Genomic DNA, 23,616 nt, shown 5'->3' on the forward strand with positions numbered 1-23,616 from the left:
AATAAAACGGGGATGGTGGCTCAACCATGGCTAACAAGAGAAATTACGGATAGTGTTAAATCCAAGGAAGAGGCATATAAATTGACCAGAAAAAGAAGCAAACCTGAGGACTGGAGAAAGGAGGGCAAAGGGTTTAATTGGAGGGGGACAATAGAGTATGAGAGGAAGCTTGCTGGGAACATAAAAACTGACTGCAAAAGTATCAATAGATATGTGAAGAGAAAAAGATTAGTGAAGACAAATGTAGGTCCCTTGCAGGCAGAATCAGGTGAATTTATAATGGGGAACAAAGAAATGGCAGACCAATTGAACAAATACTTTGGTTCTGTCTTCATGAAGGAAAACACAAATAACCTTCCGGAAATACTAGGGGACCGAGGGTCTAGCGAGAAGGAGGAACTGAAAGAAATCCTTATTAGTCAGGAAATTGTGTTAGGGAAATTGATGGGATTGAAGGCTGATAAATCGCCAGGACATGATAATCTGCATCCCAGAGTATTTAAGGAAGTGGCCATAGAAATAGTGGATGCATTGGTGATCATTTTCCAACAGTCTATCGACTCTGGATCAGTTCCTATGGTCTAGAGGATAGCTAATGTAACACCACTTTTTAAAAAAGGAGGGAGAGAGAAAACAGGAAATTATAGACCGGTCAGCCTGACATCAGTAATGGGGAAAATGTTGGAATCAATTATTATAGATGAAATAGCAGCACATTTGGAAAGCAGTGACAGGATCGATCCAAGTCACCATAGATGTATGAACGGGAAATCATGCTTGGCAAATCTTCTAGAATCTTTTGAGGATGTAACTAGTAGAGTGAACAAGGGAGAACCGGTGGATGTGGTGTATTTGGACTTTCAAAAGGCTTTTGACAAGGTCCCACATAAGAGATTGTTGTGCAAAATTAAAGCACATGTTATTGGGGGTAATGTATTGGTGTGGATAGAGAACTGGTTAGCAGACAGGAAGCAGAGAGTCGGGATAAACGGGTCCTTTTCAGAATGGCAGACAGTGACTAGTGGGGTGCCACAGGGCTCAGTGCTGGGACCCCAGCTATTTACAATATACATCAATGATTTAGATGAATTGAGTGTAATATCTCCACGTTTGCAGATGACACTAAGCTGGGTGGCGGTGTGAGCTGTGAGGAGGACGCTAAGAGGCTGTTGGGTGACTTGGACAGGTTAGGTGAGTGGGCAAATGCATGGCAGATGCAGTATAAGGTGGATAAATGTGAGGTTATCCACTTTGGTTGCAAAAACATGAAGGCGGAATATTATCGAAATGGCGGCAGATTAAGAGAAGGGGAGGTGCAATGAGACTTGGGTATCATGGTACATCAGTCATTGAAAATTGACATGCAGGTACAGCAGGCGGTGAAGAAGGCAAATGGCATGTTGGCCTTCATAGCTAGGGGATTTGAGTACAGAAGCAGGGAGGTCTTACTACAGTTGTACAGGGCCTTGGTGAGTCCTCACCTGGAATATTGTGTTCAGTTTTCGTCTCCTAAACTGAGGAAGGACATTCTTGCTATTGAGGGAGTGCAGCGAAGTTTCACCAGACTGATTCCTGGGATGTCAGGACTGACATATGAGGAGAGATTGGATTGACCGGGCATGTATTCACTGGAGTTTCGAAGGATGAGAGCGCTCTCAAAGAAACATATAAAATTCTGACGTGACTGGACACGTTAGATGCGGGAAGAATGTTCCCGATGTTGGGTAAGTCCAGAACCAGGGGTCACAGTTTAAGGATAAGGGGTGAGCCATTTAGGAGATGAGGAGAGACTTCTTCACTCAGAAAGTTGTTAACCTATGGAATTCTCTAGCACAGAGAGATGTTGATGCCAGTTATATTCAAGAGGGAGTTAGATACGGCCCTTACGGCTAAAGGGATCAAGGGGTATGGAGGGAAAGCAGGAAAGGGGTACTGAGGTTAATCATGATCTTATTGAATGGCGGTGTAGGCTCGAAGGGCCAAATGGCCTACTCCTACACCTGTTTTCTATGTTTTTATGTTTCAGTCCCTCCCAGCTCCCTCTCTCTCTGTCTGCTCTTCTGTGCATGTCATGATGACCCTTGACCTCCTGAATCACGGGAATCGAGCGTTGCCATGCCGTTACTAAGGACAGTGCCACTTTACAGCAGAAGATCAGCGAGATTTAACGCTACATCCCATTTCACATCGCTCGCGGTAACGCCTAATTTCAAAAATTGAGACTAGGTTCTTTGAGAATGGGCGAGAAACTGGCGATCTGAAAACCCATTTTTACCACCCACACCATAAATAATGCCCATTTTTGGGCGATAAGCACAAAACTGTAAAATCTAGCCCATTGACACAAACCAATAAGGTGCTTCTGTCATGGCCATGTGAACAGTCTTACCCCCAATACCAATTAAAATATAAGACAGAAAAAAACTTTTACCATTTTGTTTCTAATTCAGCTGGTAGCTGCTGGCCTTCATACTGCAGAAATCCAACAAACCTTATTCAGATGAATTAATCAGTTGCAATTCTATATAGAATTTGATGGGATAATTTTACCCCTACTTCACTGACAGAAATTGGGCAGGTCAGCAGTTAAAATACCCCAAGTTACTTATCAGGTGAGATCTGCCAGGATCCAACCATCCATGATTTTAATTTGCTCTCCTGAGCAGGCAACAAGGGCACCCACCAAAGCCGGCAGGGTCCTTTCTCTACATACACATTTTCTCGGAGCAATGACGTCATCGATACTGACGACAGCTTTCCCCCAGGCTGAAACCAGTCAGAAGAGGATCAGTACATGAAACGGCTGAAAAATGTATGTTTTTTTTTCATTTGTGCGTCTAGGAACCCAATCCCACCAGCTACCTTCTGTCAGCGGGTGGCCTCTGGGTTGCATGGATTTCCTCCACTTCCCGCTGACTCCTTGCAGGATCTAGCTGGGAAATCAGCCTTCGAAGTTAACTGAGGCTTAGGCCTGATTTCTGTTGCAAATGGTGAGTTTCTCGACAATCACCCGCTTAAAATCCTCTCAGAATTCAAATTGGAGCCTAATTGTTGCAGATACATTATGCAACAAATTCTTAGATTAAACAAAATGACTGCATAGATTACCACATCAATTACATGTTTTTAAAATCTTACATTTGGCACCCGTTCCTGGAAGTGTCACATTTCCTGTAGAATTTTCGCAACTGCACATTATTGATAACAAACTCACATTTATAAAAATGTCACTTCTGACTCATCATGAGCAACACCTTGGAGATGTATTAGTTTACACAAACCTTACAATCTGCACTGTAAATCAACCATGACAACTATTAATTTTGACTTTATAATCCCATTGAAGAAGAGTTCAATATAAATTGAAATCAAAATATATCCAAGTCCAGTTCATCACTAAGACTGCCAGCTTTCATATCCAAACCTGCCACTGAAACTCTCATCCATGCTTGTTTCATCTCTAGACTTAACATTTTCAGCATCTCCTCATAGACCTCACAAGTGTAATGTTATATAAAGTTCAAATCATTCAGAGCTCTGTCTACATCCTATCCCCCACAAAATTCCCCACACCTGTTACCTGATTCCTTGTCAGCCTTCATTGACCCCATCTCTCAGAACATTAGGCTGGATTTTCGACTTTCACGGAGCGGATTTCGGGGCGTTAATTGCGGCGGGGTGGTAAAAATACCGCCTGAAAAAGTTTTCATCCTCGACTGGGAAATTGAGATGGGCATGCAATCCAAACTGGAAATACCTGACCTCTCATGATGGCCAAGTTGTGCAGCATGTAGCATACCACAATGATTTTAGATACCAGTTGAGGGGAGTACTGAAAGCTGCCTCCAGAGTGGTCCAGGCATCAGTCTGCCTGTAGGAGATGGCAAATCTCTGTCAGCACTTCTTTTCGGAAGCGCAGCCTTCTTACACACTGCTCAACAGAGAGCTCGAGATATGAGCGTTGGTGCCTGTAAACCCGTGGGGGGTAAGTCCTACTCCCCAGGTGTCTTCGGCCTCCCCTCATCCATGGGTCGACATGGCCACGAGCTCTTTTTCTAGCTTGACACCACCTGGCAATAGCATGGAGCATGATATGCTGGCGAACTAGTAATGCCCTCATTAAATTTTCTCATTCATCTTGTAAGGACACTGTAATGGCAGATAAAAGTGATGTTTGCAAGTTGGAACTTCACGCAGCATGATGTGAGCAACCGTTGTAGTCAATGTGACCTGCGATGTAGGATCCGCATCCCTCCATTTAAAAATACTGCGAATACCGCCTGCTGCACCCTGGGAATGCTTGGTTTTTCAGATGTTTCCTGGGGTGGACGTTAAATGAGGCGTTAGGGCTGAATTTTGCATCCGGGTTACAAGCGGAGTGTTGCACGATGCTTGATGCCATGATCTCAGTGAAACTGGAGGGCGGGTCGGTCAGTTTTTGCACCGCCGCAAACAATGAGCCGGCCCGGCACTAAAACCCGGACATCCAGCGTAACGCCCCAAAACAGTACTTAACACCCAGAGATACAAAAGAGCCAAAAATCCAGCCCAATTGTATCTAAAATCTTCATCTTTTTCTTCAAATCCCTCATTGCTTCGCTCCTGCCGGCTCTTGCAACTTCCATGGGCTCGAGCCTGTATCTTCATGTTGAACCTCTTATAAGAATGCTGTGAGTTTCTGTGAATTCCTTACTTATGATATAATATTACATTATATAGCTATATGCAGCCATAAATAAGCTAGTAAGAACAAGATGGCCAGAATGTTGTGGCCACTTCATTTGAACAATGTCAGAAATCCCAATCCAGGGAGCATCTTCCAGGCAGAGGAGCATTCACGTGCTATCCTGCAAGTTCTGCCCAGTTTGCCCCTCTTAGGCCCAGCAGATCCCATGCCTGCTAAAAGCAGCTGTGGATTCCATTGTGCTCCTCACAATGACCACAAAGTTGTTAAGAACAAAAGCAGAAAATCCCAGAGGGATTAATTACCTTCAGAATAGTGTCCTGTTTGTTCTTTGCAGGGAATGAAGATTTTTTTTTGTAACTTAAATCTTCGTCCCAGTGAAGCTCAATGCAAAAAATATTCTCTCGATATTCGTCCCTTCGCCACCTGGGTGCACTTTGGATGTGCTCCGCTTGAACTTGCCGGTATTGCAGGTTTTGGTTCAGAGTATTGGCAGGGGACTATGCCCAGAATTTGGGGTGAAAATCCAGCTGTGGTTGCAGGCTTGACAGGCCTGCAGTTGTAGTAATAGTCACCAGCCATGGCAAACTCAATCTTAACTTTTGTGTAACTACACCGACACAGGTAGGAACTAGTCTAGGACCAGAATATTCTGCGTCCTAGTTCTGAGGAATCTGGGATGGCCTTGTGGTTTTGAAGCCTCAGCTTACCCCTTAAAGGGAATAAAATAGGTGAATAAAATTACTTTTGTTAAATCCCATGTAATTACAAATGGCTTACACTGCTTACTTGCAGCTGCACTATACTTTTAATATTACACATTTAACCTTTCTTGGAAAGAGAGTTGCAACAACTGGCCAATACAGCAGGGAGCTGTTTTCTTCTTTTAGATCGTGGAATTCCTCAAATCTTTCCATTGGCTTTGCCTTAAGATGTGAAGCAGGATATATTTTGTCAGGATAATGTAAAATCCTGATTCAAATCTCTAACAGATATAAACAATGAAACAAAATCAGCACAATTTAATATCTCCCACATTGTGGCCTGATTCTGTGAAGCTCTCAATTTGAATACTGCAAACATTTGAGTTCAGTTTGAACCAAATTGAATGCGAACTGTACAAAACTGAAACAATGGATATCCTGTTGTCTGAGCTAACACATCGCCTCACTAACCTACAATAGACAGACTTTGTGCACACCATGTTAAAAGGTGTAGTTTTCCATTTCCCTTACTGTCAGGAGATTCCAAATATAGTTTTATGTCATGTCTGGAGAAACAACATAAAAAAATTTACTTTGGAGAAATCAAGCATATTAAAAATCTGCATGGTGGGTTAATGTAAATTAAGAAAGCCTGCCACTTATTAACATGTTTCTCTTCAATTATTTTTAATTATGCATTGGGGAAAGAATCTGCTCATAAAACAGGGAGACGTAGAATCTGAAAACAATTAATATATTTTATTAATTTTAGTCTGTCATGATTGCACAGATAGAGCTCCAATAAACTTCATGTAGGGCACATAACAAAAACCATTTCAGAATGTTGTACTTCATTAAATTAGTTATTCAGCTGTTTGCTATGATATGGGAAATTAAAATATGTACAGGCAGAATCCCAAGTCTGAAGCATTGTGTTTGTTTCTATCAGGAATCGCTGTACTACTCATTGGAGAGAACTGATTGCAGCAACTGAGTATTGGTGCAGCTTTAGGGAATAGGATTACAGCTTGTCATTAATTACAGCTGGTCATGCCTTGTTCTGGTTAGAGATAAGGTTAGATATGCGAGTACACTTCCATCAAAATTACATAAGCAGAGTATTAATCTGACTAGGGACAAGAAAGTAAAATGAAGTCAATTTGGACTTTGATCTCACTGAAATCAAAATATGTATCATGTTCAGATGTTTTATAAAGTCGTTCATTTTTCACTATTACAGTACTGATAGGGTGGCAGTTGATAACGGATCAGTGCTAAGTGTAATTTAATCTGGTAGGACTTAATTGTGTATTCCATTTGTTCTTTCCCATTTTATTATTACCACACATTCAAGTATAAAAAGGACACACAGCGGGGGCACTGAGGATGGAAACAGTAATGCTCAGTACTGCAGAATGAGAAGATGCCAGTTTGATTCCATTCAATTCCTAATCTGAGCTGCACCAGATGGAAAGGCACCAGTGGGGTCGCTGCTGCATCTCACTGCCGGGGAATGAAAATCTAGGTTAAATTAGCTCATCTCTGTGAGGGGCAATGGGGATGTACAATTACCCTCAGTATCCCTGGGTGTTAAGAGAAAGAAATGTGAATTATGCTCCTGATTTCTACCCCAGCAACCCCTGCTGGAAGTACACATGGGTGGTCAAATGGCACTTCAACAACAACAACACCTTGTATTTATAAAGCGCCTTTAACGTAATAAAATGTCTCAAGGTGCTTCACAGGACTATTATGAGATAAAAAAATTTGACAACGAGCCACACAAGTAGAAATTAGCGCAGTTGACCAAAAGCTTGGTCAAAGAGGTAGGTTTTAAGGAGCATCTTGAAGGAGGAAAGAGAAGTAGTGAGGCAGAGAGGTTTAGGCAGGAAGTTCCAGAGCTTGGGGCCTGAGCAACAGAAGGCACGGATACCAATGGTTGAGCGATTATAATCAGGGATGCTCAAGAGGGCAGACATCTTGGGGGGTTGTGGGGCTGAAGGAGAGATAGGGAGGGGCAAGGTCATGGAGGGATTTGAAAATAAGGATGAGAATTTTGAAATCGAGGCATTGCTTAGCCAGAAGCCAAAGTAGGTCAGCGAGCACAGGGGTGATGGGTGAGAGGGACTTGGTGGGAGTTAGGACATGGACAGCCGAGTTTTGGATCACCTCTAGTTTACATATGATAGAATATGGGAGGCCAGCCAGGAGTGGATTAGAACAGTCAAGTCTAGAGGTAACAAAGCCATTGAAGAGAGCTTCAGCAGTGGATGAGCTGAGGCAAGGGCAGGGACGAGCGATGTTACGGAGCTGGAAATAGGCAGTCTTAGTTATGCTGCAGATATGAGTTGGAAAGCTCATTTCAGGGTCAAATATGACACCAAGGTTGCAAACAGTCTGATTCAGCCTCAGACTGATATTGGAGAGAGGGGTGGAGTCAGTGGCTAGGGAACAATGGTTTTGGTCTTCCCAATATTCAATTGGAGAAATTTCTGTTCATCCAGAACTGGATGTCGGACAAGCAGTCTGACAATTTAGAGACATCAGCTGAAGTTGCTGAGAACCCGTGTCACTGGCGGAGCCTCGCACACAGCAGGTAGTTTATCGGAAAAACATGGGAAGAAAATTCCACAAGAGTTGAGTGAATGGGTCATAAATTGTGGCCTCCCCGGGTGTGTACGATGTGCACGCGCACCTGAAGAGGCCTCGCAAGTGCCGGTTCTCAGAGCGCGATGTACATGCACCGAGAACCGGTATTTGTGAACCGTCAAAATTTCTTTTGACAGATTGCACGCATCCCCGGGAGAAGGATATTTGCACGCAGAGATTTGGGCTATTTGTCCAACTCCTGCCAGCGAATGCCCTTCAAAATCTTATGCCTAATAAAAGCAGGTATATAGCCTGCATTTAGCAGCATAAGAGTTTTAAAAGATAGAAAAATTAAATGTTATCACTCATCTTTATATTAAAAAACCCTGCCCATTAATGTAAGTTTATGTTTATCCCCATTAAAACATATTAAAAAAACTAATAATTTTTTGTCTAAAACATTTAATTAAATTCAATTTCAGTTAATTTTAAATATGAGAGGTATTGTTTGATGTATTGTGTTGTGTTTCTGTGTTTTAAGGGATATGCTCATTGATAGTAAAGGGAGCTCGTACAAACGGAACTCACCTTTGTTATCATTGAGAATATCTGTACCACATGTTCATTGGTGGTCCAGGTCTATGTGATCCCAGGTTGCGCTTACGTTCCTGGGATGCATAGCCCCACATGCTGCACTGCGAATGGAGGCCTCGGACCACAAGTCTACATTCCTCCGGGATCACCAGATAATTTCGTAAAACAAATTTGCGAGGGGAGGTATCTGCCCGCAGCAAGCCTCCGACCGCAATTTCTGGGCCAATATCTTTGGATATGTTACAGTGGTGCAAACTGATAAGGTGCAGTTAGTGGGGTATAATGTGAATTTATTATGACTCCTTTGTTTCTATTCCCCTTTAGGCTTTTATAGGCTGACAACATTTGCCAAATGAAACATTACAAATTTTTCAAATTGTGTTTGCTGGCAGTATTAAGCTCTCTTGGGTCAGATATAATACACAAAGGCAGGAATGCTGATCTTTTTAAACAGTGCTATTGAAGCTTAAGTCTCATTGCAGATCATTACTTCTCACCTAAAGACGGGGGCCCAAATTGCCCCTCTCCTTAAGGCCTGTTACCACCACAAGTGGGCTGCCACGCAGAGGAGTGCAGTGGCCGCCGGCTTGTGGTGGCATGGCTGCTGCTAGCCCAATTGCCCTCCCGAGTTTTCCCGGTGGAATCCCAATGCCCCCCCACCGGTCCGCTGCTGCCGATCCATCTTATATGTGTCATCACTGTGCACCGCCAATCTAAACCCCGATGGCGACATTCTCCTCCTAAAATCTTCTGCCCGCCTGTTCTTGCCAAAACAAGCTTTTTCCTGGTGGTCCAGTGAGGCTGTGGCCTTCTGTAGTGGCGGTGCAGCTTCCCTTAAAGGGGAGGATGCTCTGCCGCTGCCGCCATGTTTTTTTTTGTCGGCTGACTGCCATGTCAGCCCGACAAATATGTCCCCGGGTTTGGCCGGGCTGCCAACAGGCAGCCTGGCACCCCCTCTTGGGTGCCAGGTTGCTGGCCTGGCCGAAACCCTCCCTGGTGGCCCAGTGCCCGAAGTTTAAAAATTGGGAAGGCTCTCCCCTTTAAGTGAAGGGAGAGCTGTGGTGACGCAGCACCGTGATGACGTCATCGCAGCGGTGATTCCACTCCGCACCCAACTTCCGCCCCTCAGTTGTTGTCATCGCCGTGTCTTTGCCCCTCAGGTGTAGTCACCGCCCCCACTAAGACCGACTTCTGGATCAAAACAAAAAAAAAACAAAGAGCCGAATGTCGCGCAAGAGTCGACCTGAACCGCAGCTGCGGTAAAAACCATCGAAACCGGGTGGGAGAGCCCTGTTTTGGGCAGGGGGAAATTGGATCAAGCATTCATTGAGAAATGTTTCCAATGAAAACTGATTTCTATTTTGAGATTATTTTTTACTCGAATAATTTTCGGGCCTAGGTTTGCAGAATGGCTACAATCCAAAAAGTAATTAATTGTGTGTAATGCTTTTAAATATTTCTCTGAGATGTAACATTTTGCTACATTAATGCAAGCCTTTTTTTATTCCTTCAGGTTCACTGAAGCCAATATTAGCACCGCTCCTGCCACCTCAGCTGAAATCAGCTAATTCAACACACCAGGAATCAAACTGTCCTTTCTGTATGGCTCAGCTACTCATTGCATAAACTGGCTGAATCATTGGGAAAGATTCAAGGAATTATATCTAATCCGTTTATTTCATTAGCGAGCTATCAAAAGATAATGCATGGAAACTGGCTGATTACTAGTTATTCTTCTCTTTTTCTGCTTCTCTCTCTCTCCCTTTGACCTATCTTCCACTCTCTTTGCACCCGGTATAGGCTCGATTTCTCCATTCGTTGACAGGTTTATGGCAGGGTTGTCCTCACACTCATTAATGTGAAATAGCCACTAGCCCAACTGGCAGGCATGGGTCTAATTGGAAGTCAGACATCAAGGTCTGATGATGCTGGACAGTACATTTGTTGCCAGATGCCAGCCTTGCCGGGAGAACTGGGTGCGAAGGAGTAGCAGGTCCAGAAGAAAGCTAAAAATATATGCAATTTTTTTTTTAAAGGTTTCCTTGTGGGCCAGAAGAATGAGAAGTGTTCCTCTTGTTGTGCATGCGTGCCTGTTTACTGTGTGATGTCTGTAACACTGTTATGCCACATTGAATGTACCCTTATACTGTACACACCTTACCGGTACACCAGAGTGTGCTGCTGCTGGAGACCTAGGGGTTGCCTGCACACGGCAGCTAACCCAGTATAAAAGGGAACTCACAACTTGTTGTCGTCACTCAGGAGCTACAAATAAAGGATGCCAGGTCTACACAGTTTCAGTATCATATCCTGCCTCGTGGAATCATTACTAAAGGTGCCTACATACACTACAACTGGCGACGGGAATATGAGGTCACGAACTACACGCTCAACATGTCTAATCTCAGCAACCTTCAGCAATTTACAGAGGGGGCGTTTTGTGGAAAGATTGGAAGACTTCTTCATAGCCAACGACCTGGACGGGGACACACCGGCTACACTACCGAACAAACGCAGGGCCATCCTGCTAAGCAGTTGTGGGCCCACCATCTACAGTCTCGTCAGGGACTTACTAGCTCCAGAGAAGACAACCACCAAGAGCTATGAGCAACTTGTAACAATTAACCAGGAACAACTAAAACCGAAAGAAAGCATCCTCACAGCCAGGCACCGGTTCTACACTTACCTGTGACCTGAGGGCCAAGAAATTGCCAAGTATGCTGCACACTTAAGAAGACTAGCTGCTCCGTGTGATTTTGGCGATCACCTTAATGAAGCACTAAGGGACATATTTGTCATCGAAATCGACCACAAAGGCTTCCTATGCAAATTGCTCTCGGCTGACATCACGGTCATCCTGCAGAAAGCAATTCAAGTGAGCCAGGCCTACATGGTTTCGGCCAGCGACTCCAGGCAAATACTGACCCAGGACTCTAAACCGGTGAGTGCAGTGCACCTCATGGATACTTCTAAAGGCAGAAATGCTGCCCCGAGTCCCGCAACCCTGAGTCCGCCACATGGGGCAAAACTGCGCTGGCGCTGTGGAGGAAACCACAGGGTCCATCAATGCCGCTACAAAGACTATGCATGCAAAGGCTGCAAACAGAAAGGGCACCTTCAGAGAATGTGCAGAAAAGGCTGTACTCATCACATCTCTGATGAGTTGGTTGATAACCAGGGTTCCGACACAGATGAAGATGAAGCTGCTCAAACCCTGGAAGGAGAGTATGGAATCTTTACCTGCTCCACTGGAAGTTCTCTGTGGATGATGGAAGTGGACATCGATGGAGTCCCAGTCTCCATGGAGATTGACACAGGGGCAAGCCAGTCTGTGATGAGCCAAATGACCTTTGAAAAAATTTGGATGAATCCTGCCACTCGATCAAAACTGTCTCCTGTCCAGGCAAAGCTGCTCACCTATACCAAAGGTAAAATCCAAATCGTTGGCAGCGTAGATGTCCAGGTCTCCCAGGGTGGCGTGTTGAGCAAACTCCCCCTGTGGATTGTAACCGGCGACGGTCCCACGCTGTTGGGCAGGAATTGGATGAACCGGGTCCACATCAGGCGAAGTGGCCCTGTGGAAGAAAAGACCACCACAGCCCTCCTGCAGGAAAGCCAGGAAATGGCTGCAGCACCAGCAGCACAAGAAGAAACATTTGTAATCAAAATGGCCACCACTATGCCACCAGTGAGCATGGAGGAGCATCACATGACACCGAGCGGCCAATCGGATTTGAAGGCTCCCTTAAAGGAGACCGGTAACCAAAGAAGTTTAAAGGGGAAGTTTCAACTATTCGAGTACATAAACTTTAAAGCTAAAGATGCGATTAAAGGGTGCAAGTATGAAAATGTATGCAATATAACAATGAATTGTGATGCTGGTTTAACAAATGTGACTAATGATATGAATGCAGGTGTCAGTAAGGTTAAGAACAAGTTTATTATGCTTAACAGTAATGATAGAGATTGTGAAATGCCTAATGTAACCATGTCTGTTGAAACCAGGACACCCAAAAGTGATGCAAATGCTAGAATGTATACTGCAGGCTCGACTATGTGTGATCAGAGCCAAGGTGTCATGAATATTGGTAGGATACTGCCAAGGGACATTGGGTCCTACAGTGACCATGCTGATGCCAATGGAATCCCCCTGAGGGAGACACCCAGATCCAGCAGGCTACCTGACCATGTAGCCTGGACCTTTGGAACGAATATGATGCCCCTTGCAGGACACACACACAGGCAGTGGGAGCAGACCCACTACAGGGACAGTGGTCAGTGGGCAGCCCAGCCACCACCAATGGCAACCTGCACCAGACCACCCCTACAGCCCCTGGCCACCAGGGCCAACACCAGGAGCAGGAGGCCAATACCCTCCAGTTTCCCTGGCAAACCCTGGGATGACCTGACCCTCATCCCAATTGGTGGACAAGGAGCCCACCCAGTCTTGTGGCCCCGCCCACCACCCCACAACTACCCACATCACAGTGTATACACACCACGCACTGCTGCCGTGGCAACCTCCCCGAGGGATCCCACAACAGTGACACGCACTTAGTTTGTGTGTGAGGGAGGAGAAACGTACGAGGCCAGCCTCAAGCACAGGGGTCACACCTGCCAAACACACAACCCTCACCACAACCTCCCATAGCCCACCACTGATCACCTCCCCTGGTTATGACAATAAGGATATGAAAAATGCTCAGGGAGGGAGTATTGTTGTGTATGCATGCCTGTTTACTGTGTGATGTCGGTAACACTGTGATGCCACACTGAATGTACCCTTATACTGTCCACACCTTACCGGTACACCAGAGGGTCCTGCTGTTGGAGACCGAGGGGTTGCCTGCACACGGCAGGTAACCCAGTATAAAAGGGAACTCACAGCTTGTTGTCATCACTCAGGAGCTGCAAATAAAGGACTACCAGTCTACATAGTTTAAGTATCATACCCTGTCTCGTGGAGTCATTACTAAAGGTGCCTATATACACTACACCTCTGGTTCACACAAGGAAACCTAGGGCTCCAGGCTTTCCTTCTTTGATTGGGATCGGCTACCACTCCACCACCAACCTGACTGCCAAGGATTGATCCCGTGGGTCCTTGGCCACGGCCTCCTACTGCACTTGCCCGACTCTTGCCTGCCGGCCCTACATAACTGATGTCAGGTGTAAGATTCAAAAATTCGTGGAAACCCCCCAGTGTTTGGACTCACTGAAAAGGTAATTCAATTTGGGCCTATTAAACAGAAAGTTTGGGATCCTAAAATGCATATGGAAGAAATCTACAAGTCTTAACCAAGTTTGGGATTTTAAAAGGCATATTTGGGCCTGTGGGGAAAAGCTGCAGAAACAGAGGCAAGCTGACAGACCCACCACCCCCGACAGAATGGTGAGCCAGGTAGGAGCTTGGTCAAAAGGGTGTGATGCAGTAGACACTGGTTTTGAGGAAAGAAGCAAAATGAAAGAGAGGATTTCCTCTTACATATTCAAGAAAATCAATATAACAAAGAAATGGATACTGAATCTATTGCACGTTGAGCGTCCTGTGGATGCTGCAGACAAATGGACTGAGAGTAAGGACCATAAGCGCTCGGTGGAGAAAGCAATATGGTTAGTCTGCCTACAGCAATAGATCCAGCAATTGGACAAGAAAGTCGAGTCGCTGGAGGCAGACCTCAGGGAGTCCGAGGAACACGCGAGTGTCAGAGCTATCATGGGGAAGAGATTATTTGAGGAGTTAGGCAAGCAAAAGCAAGGGGAACTATGGTTAGTGGAAACACATAGAAAGCGTCAGGATTACCTTCAGTGCCAGGTCACTGAAGCGAAGGGTCAAGAATTGGTGTTGTGGGGAGAAAACGTCCGCGTCACCAGGATAATTAAAGAGCAGGAGGAGAAGTTAAGGGATGTACAGGCCGCTTATAAGGTAGCAAGCAGCAGAGGGTTCGAGACTGGAGACCACGGCTCCTGCCAAAAGCAAATTGAGAGTCTGAACCTTGCTCTTTCCAAGGCCAAAGGCATGTTCTGCCTAATAAACCCGAGTACAGCTCAGGCAGACCTGGAAGAGCAGGAGGAAACTGTTCAACCAGTACCTGTGCAGCCGGGGCTTAGCCTGGTCAGGCAGCAGGAGGGGCGAACAGGGAGGGACATTCACCCAGTACCTGTGGCGCCGGGGCCCAACCCGGTTCGGCAGCAGGAGGGGGGAACAGTTTGCAGGGCAGACGGGGACGGTGAACCACCACCTGTGGCGTCGGGTTGTAACTCGGCTTGGCAGCAGGGAGAGGTGGGAGCGACACCAGTATGACAAAGGCCGGGACTGGGGCCGATGTGCCTGGTACGGCAGCACAGTAACGGTACGCCCACTCTCAGTGGGGCAGCAGGGCCCCTTGAAAGTAACTTCGTGGTCCCCCCACAACACCCAGCAGCTTAGAACCATGGGAGCCCACCTGGACGAGCTCACCCATAAAGGGGACCTGTCGGTTCACTTTATGGAAGTAGAACAAGGGGCAGGCATCAATGGGTGCGACGACTCTGAAATTGCAAAAAATACTCCTATTCTCCCTAGACAGTAGAGTATACCAGTCTCTCTCTGCGGAAAGCAAGAGAGGGCAGAGTACATACGCTACTGTCAAGGAAGGAGTCTTGGAAGTTATGGGCCTAAATGATGGGAGCTCCTTCTCCCGAGTGGAGAAGACGATGCAACAGGCAGGGAAACCCCACAAGCTTTCGCAGACAGGCTGTAGCCCATCTACGAGAGTGCCTGCAGTAGGACCCTCGACCGGGATGACTTGACCCGGGATGAGAGGGTCCACTGGTTCCGTAGCCTGGTGGCAAACAGTTTGCAAAGGGTGAAGGCCAAAGCCGAGCTGTGGTTCGATCCTAAGGATCCCAACGCCACCGAGGAATCAGTGATTTGGCAACTAACCCTGGCTTTTAGGAGTGGCCGAGGGACGACGGAGAACCCACCCAAGGGGAGGGTCCATGAGTTAAGGCCCCACCAAGCAAAGCGGGAATGGCACCAGGAAGGGGGGGTATCTCTTCTGACACAAAGCGTAACTGCTTTGGGTGTGGGAAAAGTGGGGTTTGGAGAAAGGATTGTAGGAACCCTTGGAAGGATAACGTAGCTAAGGAACCCCCAGCACCGGCCCAAAAGGCCGGTCCCGGCCCCGGAGTGCAGAACTCGCCCTCTTCCTTCGAGGAATTCGTGGCCACGCTCCAGTCCGTATTGGGCGGCCCAGAGAAGGTGGCTATGGCCATCAGGAGGGAAACCCCATCCGCCCCATACAACACCGAACAATGACTAGAACCAGCGAAGCCTGTATACCTGTGTCCCTTGGAGTATGATACATGGAGGAGGCCATGCATCAAGATGAAGGTGGAAAAGGTAAAGGGGATCTATTTGCTGGACACTGGAGCTTCGAGCACCATTGTCTATGCAGAAAAAACCCAGCAACCTCACCTCTATCCAACGGGGTCCCTCACAGCCTCATAGGGTTCACAGGGAACAGGCATGCTGGTTCATTCTCCATCCCGCTCACCATTCATCTGGGAGCACTCCACACCAAGTGGACGTACATCCTGATGAAGTGGGAGCAGGAAGTGAAGGGATTCTTGGGGGTCGAGTTCATTATAGGCTACAAGATCCTAATGGATCTCCGGAACCACTGTCTTTGGGGGGGCGGTGTGCACTGGAAAAGAGGAGGAGGTGGTAGTTATCCCAGACAAGCAGGGGAAGGAAATCGGAAATCTTGTGTACCGTAAAACCAAAGGAGGGTTACGACCTCGATCAACTGGTCAGTAACACTCCTTTGGAATACCAGGCGTATGTGCTGGCTAATCTCGCAGCATTCGCCACCCACAAACACAATTATGGGAGGTTAAACAGGGTTGAGGTTAGTGTGGAAGGAGATCCCATGTCCCGTCCACAAAAGTAATAAAACTTCCCCAGGGAGGCGGAGGCAGATATGGAGACAGATCTGGATTTCCTAGTTAAACAGGGGGTGTTGAGGCCAATAGCCACCCACGTAAACTCTCCACTTTGGCCGGTTAAGAAACCGGACAACTCTTGAAGTGCCACGGTGGGCTATCGAGTACTCAACCATAACATCCCCGCCTGTGCACCCACGGTCGACGACGTCGTTGACCTCATTGGACGTAATCCAGCCTCCGCGACCACCTTCACGGTGCTGGATATTTCCAATGGGTTCTGGTCCATCCCTTTAAGGCGAGGGGACCAGTACAAGTTTGCTTTTACCTTTAAAGGCCAGCAATACAAATGGAACTGTCTCCCTCAGGGTTTCCATAACAGTCCGAGCATCTTTCACCAATGTATGGCTAGCTGTTTAAAGAACTTTAGCAGACCCCAGCAGTTGGTACAGTATGTCGATGACCTGCTCCTATTCACCGATGAGGGGGAGGAGCATGGCCCACTGCTGGCTGAGCTGCTGGAGTTGCTGAAGGAAGAAGGGTTTAAAGTTAACCCCAAGAAGGCACAGATCGGCCAGAAAGAAGTCAAATTCTTGGGGCTGACCATGCGCGCAGGCGAAAAGGCAATTGACAAGGCTAGGAGGGAGGCAGTACAAGAGTTACCGGCCCCAACACAGTTACAGGTGTAAGGTTGTTCCTGAGGATCACCGGATACTGCAGAGACTTCATCGACGATTATGCAGCCACAGCAGCCCCTCTACTCCGACTCCGACACAAGGGAGTGGATTGGGAGTGGGATGCGAGCTGCGAAGCGGCGTTTAGCCAACTAAAAAGAAATCTGCAGACCGTGCCGGCCCGAGGGGCTATTGATGGGGGGAAGGAGTTTTCCCTGGAGGTGGCAGCCAGTGGGGACAGCCTGAGCTCAGTGCTGCTTCAGGAGCGGCAAGGCCATCTGAGACCGGTGGTTTACTCCTCCAGGATTCTCACAGATGTGGAGAAGGGGTACTCCAACTGTGAGAGGCACCTCCTAGCCACTCACTGTGCTGCGAAGAGATCATTAATCTTCACAGGGGGGTGCGCTATAACTCTCTTCACCCACCATACACCCACCCAGATGCTCTTATATGGGAGAATCAAGGATGGGACAGGGAGCAGTGCACGCATTGCTCGCTGGAACTTCCTTCTCTCCCAAATGGACCTAAGAGTAAAAGGCCACTTTGAGCCCAGACTCACAGCTAACATGATTTATCGAGGGACAGCCCACCAGTGTTCCGTTGAAGGGGTATGGGAAGTTGACATAGGCTTTCGGGCCGGGATACAGCCCACGGGCCGCGAAAACTATCAGCACTGTTCGAGCACAATGTCTGCTAATGAGTGACTCACTGGTTTCGGGGTTTATAATCCAAAGGCAGGCATTGCCCTGGCAATTAAACTCCTGAGTACCATGAGTGCCCAGCATGCTGAACTGTCCGCGGTGATGTATGTGGTTACACACCCAGAGAAGTTCCCTACCCGCAACACGATTTGCTCGGACAGTATGTTCACTTGCAATTCGTGTACGGACTAAAAATATAGAAACATAGAAAATAGGTACCAGAGTAGGCCATTCGGCCCTTCGAGCCTGCACCGCCATTCAATAAGATCATGGCTGATCATTCACCTCAGTACCCCTTTCCTGCTTTCTCTCCATACCCCTTGATCCCTTTAGCCGTAAGGGCCATATCTAACTCCCTCTTGAATATATCCAATGAACTGGCATCAACAACTCTCTGCGGCAGGGAATTCCACAAGTTAACAACTCTCTGAGTGAAGAAGTTTCTCCTCATCTCAGTCCTAAATGACCTACCCCTTACCCCTGGTTCTGGACTTCCCCAACATCGGGAACATTCTTCCCGCATCTAACCTGTCCAGTCCCGTCAGAATCTTATACGTTTCTATGAGATCCCCTCTCATCCTTCTAAACTCCAATGTATAAAGGCCCAGTTGATCCAGTCTCTCCTCATATGTCAGTCCAGCCATCCCTGGAATCAGTCTGGTGAACCTTCGCTGCACTCCCTCAATAGCAAGAACGTCCTTCCTCAGATTACGAGACCAAAACTAAACACAATATTCCAGGTGAGGCCTCACCAAGGCCCTGTACAATTGCAGTAAGACCTCCCTGCTCCTATACTCAAATCCCCTAGCGATGAAGGCCAACATGCCATTTGCCTTCTTCACCGCCTGCTGTACCTACATGCCAACTTTCAATGACTGATGAACCATGACACCTCGGTCTCATTGCACCTCCCTTTTTCCTAATCTGCCGCCATTCAGAAAATATTCTGCCTTCGTGTTTTTGCCACCAAAGTGGATAACCTCACATTTATCCACATTATACTACATCTGCCATGCATTTGCCCACTCACCTAACTTGTCCAAATCACCCTGCAGCCTTTAGCATCCTCCTCACAGCTCACACCACCATCCAGTTTAGTGTCATCTGCAAACTTGGAGATATTACACTCAATTCCTTCATCCAAATCATTGATGTATATTGTAAAGAGCTGGGGTCCCAGCACTGAGCCCTGCGGCACTCCACTAGTCACTACTTCCCATTCCGAAAAGGATCCGTTCACCCCGACTCTCTGCTTCCTGTCTGCCAACCAATTCTCTATCTACGCCAGTACATTACCCCCAATACCATATGCTTTTATTTTGCATATCAATCTCTTATGTGGGACCTTGTCAAAGGCCTTTTGAAAGTCCAAATACACCACATCTGTCATGTATGTAACCACAATGTAACACCACTGTATTACTGTACACACTCAACCTGGATGCACACCTTGACCATAAGGGGTGAATTTGTGGAAGACACTCCTTACCTGATCACACAGATATAAAAAGGGAGGTCCCACACAGGGTCATCGTCTTTGGAGTCCTGTGAATAAAGAGTTAAGGTCACAGAGTGACCTTGTCCCCAGAATGTGCCTCGTGTGGTTTCATGCTGTAGAGTAAGGACTTTACATTGGCGACGAGAAACAGGAATTCACGACCCACGAGAATGGCCACCGGTAGCACAGAGGAACGGTACTGTGTTGGGGAAGACTGGGACGATTTTGTCGAGCGGCTTCAGCAAAGCTTTGTTACGAAAGAATGGCTGGGGGATGCAGCGGCCGACAAGCGAAGGGCTCATCTTTTGACCAACTGCGGACCAAAGACTTACACGCTCATGGAGGATTTACTAGCATCCGAAAAGTTGGCGGACAAAACCTTTGAAGAACTAAGCAAAATGTTCGGGGAGCACCTCAAACCGGCGAGGAGCATACATATGGCCCAACACAGATTCTATACCCACCGACGTCGTGAAGGACAGAGCATACCGGAATTCGTCGCAGACCTCCGGCATTTGACCAGCCTCTGTAAGTTCACAGACGCCTACAGGGGGGAGATGCTAAGAGGCTTCTTTATCGAGGGCATCGGTAATGCTGGAAATTTCCGCAAATTAATTGAGATCAAGGATTTGACGTTGGAAGCGGTGGCGTTGATGGCTCAAACTTCATGGCAGGGGAGGAAGAGATGAAAATAAAATACGCTCGCAATTCTGCCTCTAACACGGCGAAGGATCAGGGAGTCAACACCATCAATGCGACTCAGAGCCCCGCAGGCAGGCAGGGGCAGTCCGACCCTCCCCAGGCAGCAATAGACCCCAGAATAGGATTTCAACAGAGACAATGGCAGGCTGAATGGACATTCACGCCATCACAGTGGACAATGCGGCCGGGATGAGGCCATTGACACACAATAATAGGGTACTTAAGAGCAGTCAAAGGGAGAGTCAGCACGGAATGCCTGGCCATAGTCCCTTTGTTCCCAACAATGGAAACTTTAACTCGTGCTGGAGGTGTGGGGGAAAACACTCAGCTAGATCTTGCAGATTTCAACAGTTCATCTGCAAGAACTGCAATCTCAATGGCCACTTAGGTCGAATGTGCAGGTAGTCTGCAATCAGACTAATATATGAGGTGGACGGACCAGAAGAGGGTTCTTTGAGGCAGGATGACTTTTGGGGCAAATCGATGGACGCCGAGGTTCAACGGGTCCATGTGGCGAATATTCACAGTTTCTTACACCAGAACACCACCAATGATGATAAGGGTTTTATGAAACGGGATCCCTGTACGCATGGAGCTGGACACTGGGGCCAGCCAGTCACTCATGGGTGTTCAGCAATTTGTGAAGCTATGGCCACTTAAAGCCAGTCGACCCAAATTAGCATGTATGAGACACAATTATGGACTTACACTAAACAAATCATTCCAGTGTTAGGCAGTGCAATGTTGGCTGTCACACACAATGAATTGGCTGTCGCTCTGGATAGTCTCGGGCAATGGTCCCGCACTGTTGGGGAGGAGCTGGTTAGCCGAGATGACTGGAAATGTGGGGATGTTCACGCAATGTCATCTGTGGAGCGAAGTTCGTGCTCACAATTCCTACAACAATTCGATTTACTATTCCAACCTGATGTCGGGACTTTCAAAGGCACTAAAGTAGTGATAAATATCACCCCAGACGCCAGGCCAGTGCACCACAAAGCCAGAGCGGTGCCGTATGTGATGCGGGAAAAGATCGAGAGCGAATTGGACCGGCTATTGAGAGAGGGCATCATCTAGCCTGTTGAATTCAGCGACTGGGCGAGCCCCATCGTTCCCGTCCTAAAAGCGGATGCCTCTGTCAGGATCTGTGATGACGATAAGCCCACCATAAATTGGGTGTCCCTACAAGATCAATACACGCTCCCGAGAGCGGAGGACCTCTTCGCCACGCTGGCAGGCAGCAAGCTGTTCACCAAGTTGGACCTCACTTCAGCCTATATGACCTAGGAACTGGCCGACGAATCTAAACTACTGACCACCATCACCACGCACAAGGGACTGTTTGTTTATAACAGGTGCCCGTTTGGCATTCGATCAGCGGCCACGATTTTTCAACGAAACATGGAAAGCCTGCTTAAATCCATTCCTGGAACGATCGTATTCCAGGACGACATCCTCATCACGGGTCGAGACACTGAGGAACACCTCCACAACCTGGAGGAGATGCTACGCTGACTGGAGTGGGTAGGCCTGCGACTCAAGAAGTCTAAATGTGTGTTCTTAGCTCCTGTGGTTGAGTTTCTGGGCAGGAGGCTTGCTGCAGATGGGATTCGGCCCACCGAATCCAAAACAGAGGTGATTCGACGAGCACCCAGGCCCTGCAATACATTGGAGTTGCGTTCATTCCTGGGACTGTTGAACTATTTCGGGAACTTTCTGCTGAACTTGAGCACGTTGTTAGAGTCGCTACACATGCTGCTGCGTAAGGGTTGCGATTGGTTTTGGGGAGACTGTCAGGAACGAGCTTTTGATCGGGCGCGAAACCTACTTTATTCAAACAAGTTGTTGACCCTGTACGACCCCTGTAAAAAATTGGTTCTGACATGTGATGTATCGTCCTATGGGATTGGGTGCGTGTTGCAGCAGAGCAATGCTGAGCGTCAACTACAACCTGTGGCTTATGCCGCCAGGTCGCTCTCTCAAGCAGAACGGGGATATGGGATGGTCGAGAAGGAAGCGCTTGCATGTGTCTATGGTGTAAAAAAACTGCATCAGTACCTCTTTGGTAGGAAGTTTGAATTAACGACAGATCACAAGCCATTAACATCCCTGTTGGCAGACAGCAAGGCTATCAATGCCAACGCATCAGCTCGCAAACAGAGATGGGTTCTCACGCTGGCTGCTGATGACTACTCGATCCGGCGCCGGCCCGGCAATGAACATTGCGCTGACGCACTCAGCAGGCTTCCACTGGCCACCACTAAGGGGGCAGCGGAGCAAAGTGCCGAGATGGCTGTCGATGTCTTTGACAGCGCAGGCTCCCCCATCACAGCCCGCCAGATCAAAATCTGGACAAACAGAGATCCTCTCCTATCCCTGATTAAGAAATGTGTCCGACTGGGGATTGGGCACCCGCAAACGGAGCATGCCCTGAGGAGGTCAGACCGTTCCACAGACGGATGGATGAGCTCTCCATCCAAGCCGACTGCCTACTATGGGGCAGCCGGGTAGTTATGTCCCAGAAGGGCAGCGATTCATCAGGGAACTCCACAGTGAGCACCCAGGCATTGTGCTGATGAAGGCCATTGCCCGGTCACACGTTTGCTGGCCTGGAATTGATTCAGACTAGGAATACTGTGTTCGCAGGTGCACGACATGTGCCCAGCTGGGTAATGCCCCCAGGGAGGCCCCGCTCAGCCCGTGGCCCTGGCCCACCAGGCCATGGTCACGCATTCTTGTTGACTACGCGGGCTCGTTCATGGGTAAGATGTTCCTTATTATGGTAGATGCGTACTCGAAATGGATCATTCTGAATTCATGCACGTCATCCACCACCGTGGAAAGCCTACGTGCAATCTTTGCAACCCATGGCTTGCCAGACATCCTGGTAAGTGATAATGGCCCATGTTTCACAAGCTACGAATTCCGAGAGTTCATGTCGGGCAATGGCATCAACCATGTCAGGACTGCGCCGTTAATCCGTCCACCTTATTCCGAATACTCCTCGCATTGAGGCACAGAGCCTTCAGACTTGTCTTTTTAACATACTATGCCCCTTTAAATTTTGCTGTAACGTGGACCTTTTTGTTTCTTGCCTTGGGTTTCTCTGCCCTCTACTTTTACTATTCTCCTTTCTATCTTTTGCTTCTGTCTCCCTTTTATATCCCTCTGCCTCCCTGCATAGGTTCCCATCCCCCTGCCATATTAGTTTAACTCCTCCCCAACAGCACTAGCAAACACTCCCCCTAGGACATTGGTTCCGGTCCTGCCCAGGTGCACACCATTTGGTTTCTACTGGTCCCACCTCCCCCAGAGCCGGTTCCAATGCGCTAGGAATTTGAATCCGTCCCTTCTGCACCACTCCTCAAGCCACGTATTCATCTGAGCTATCCTGCGATTCCTACTCTGACGAGCACGTGGCACTGGTAGCAATCCTGAGATTACTATCTTTGAGGTCCTACTTTTCAATTTAGCTCCTAGCTCTCTAAATTCGTCTCGTAGGATCTCACCCCTTTTTTTACCTATACCTTTGGGACCTATATGC

The sequence above is a fragment of the Pristiophorus japonicus genome, chromosome 2 (assembly GCF_044704955.1).
Source record: "Pristiophorus japonicus isolate sPriJap1 chromosome 2, sPriJap1.hap1, whole genome shotgun sequence".
Taxonomy (NCBI): Eukaryota; Metazoa; Chordata; class Chondrichthyes; family Pristiophoridae; genus Pristiophorus; species Pristiophorus japonicus.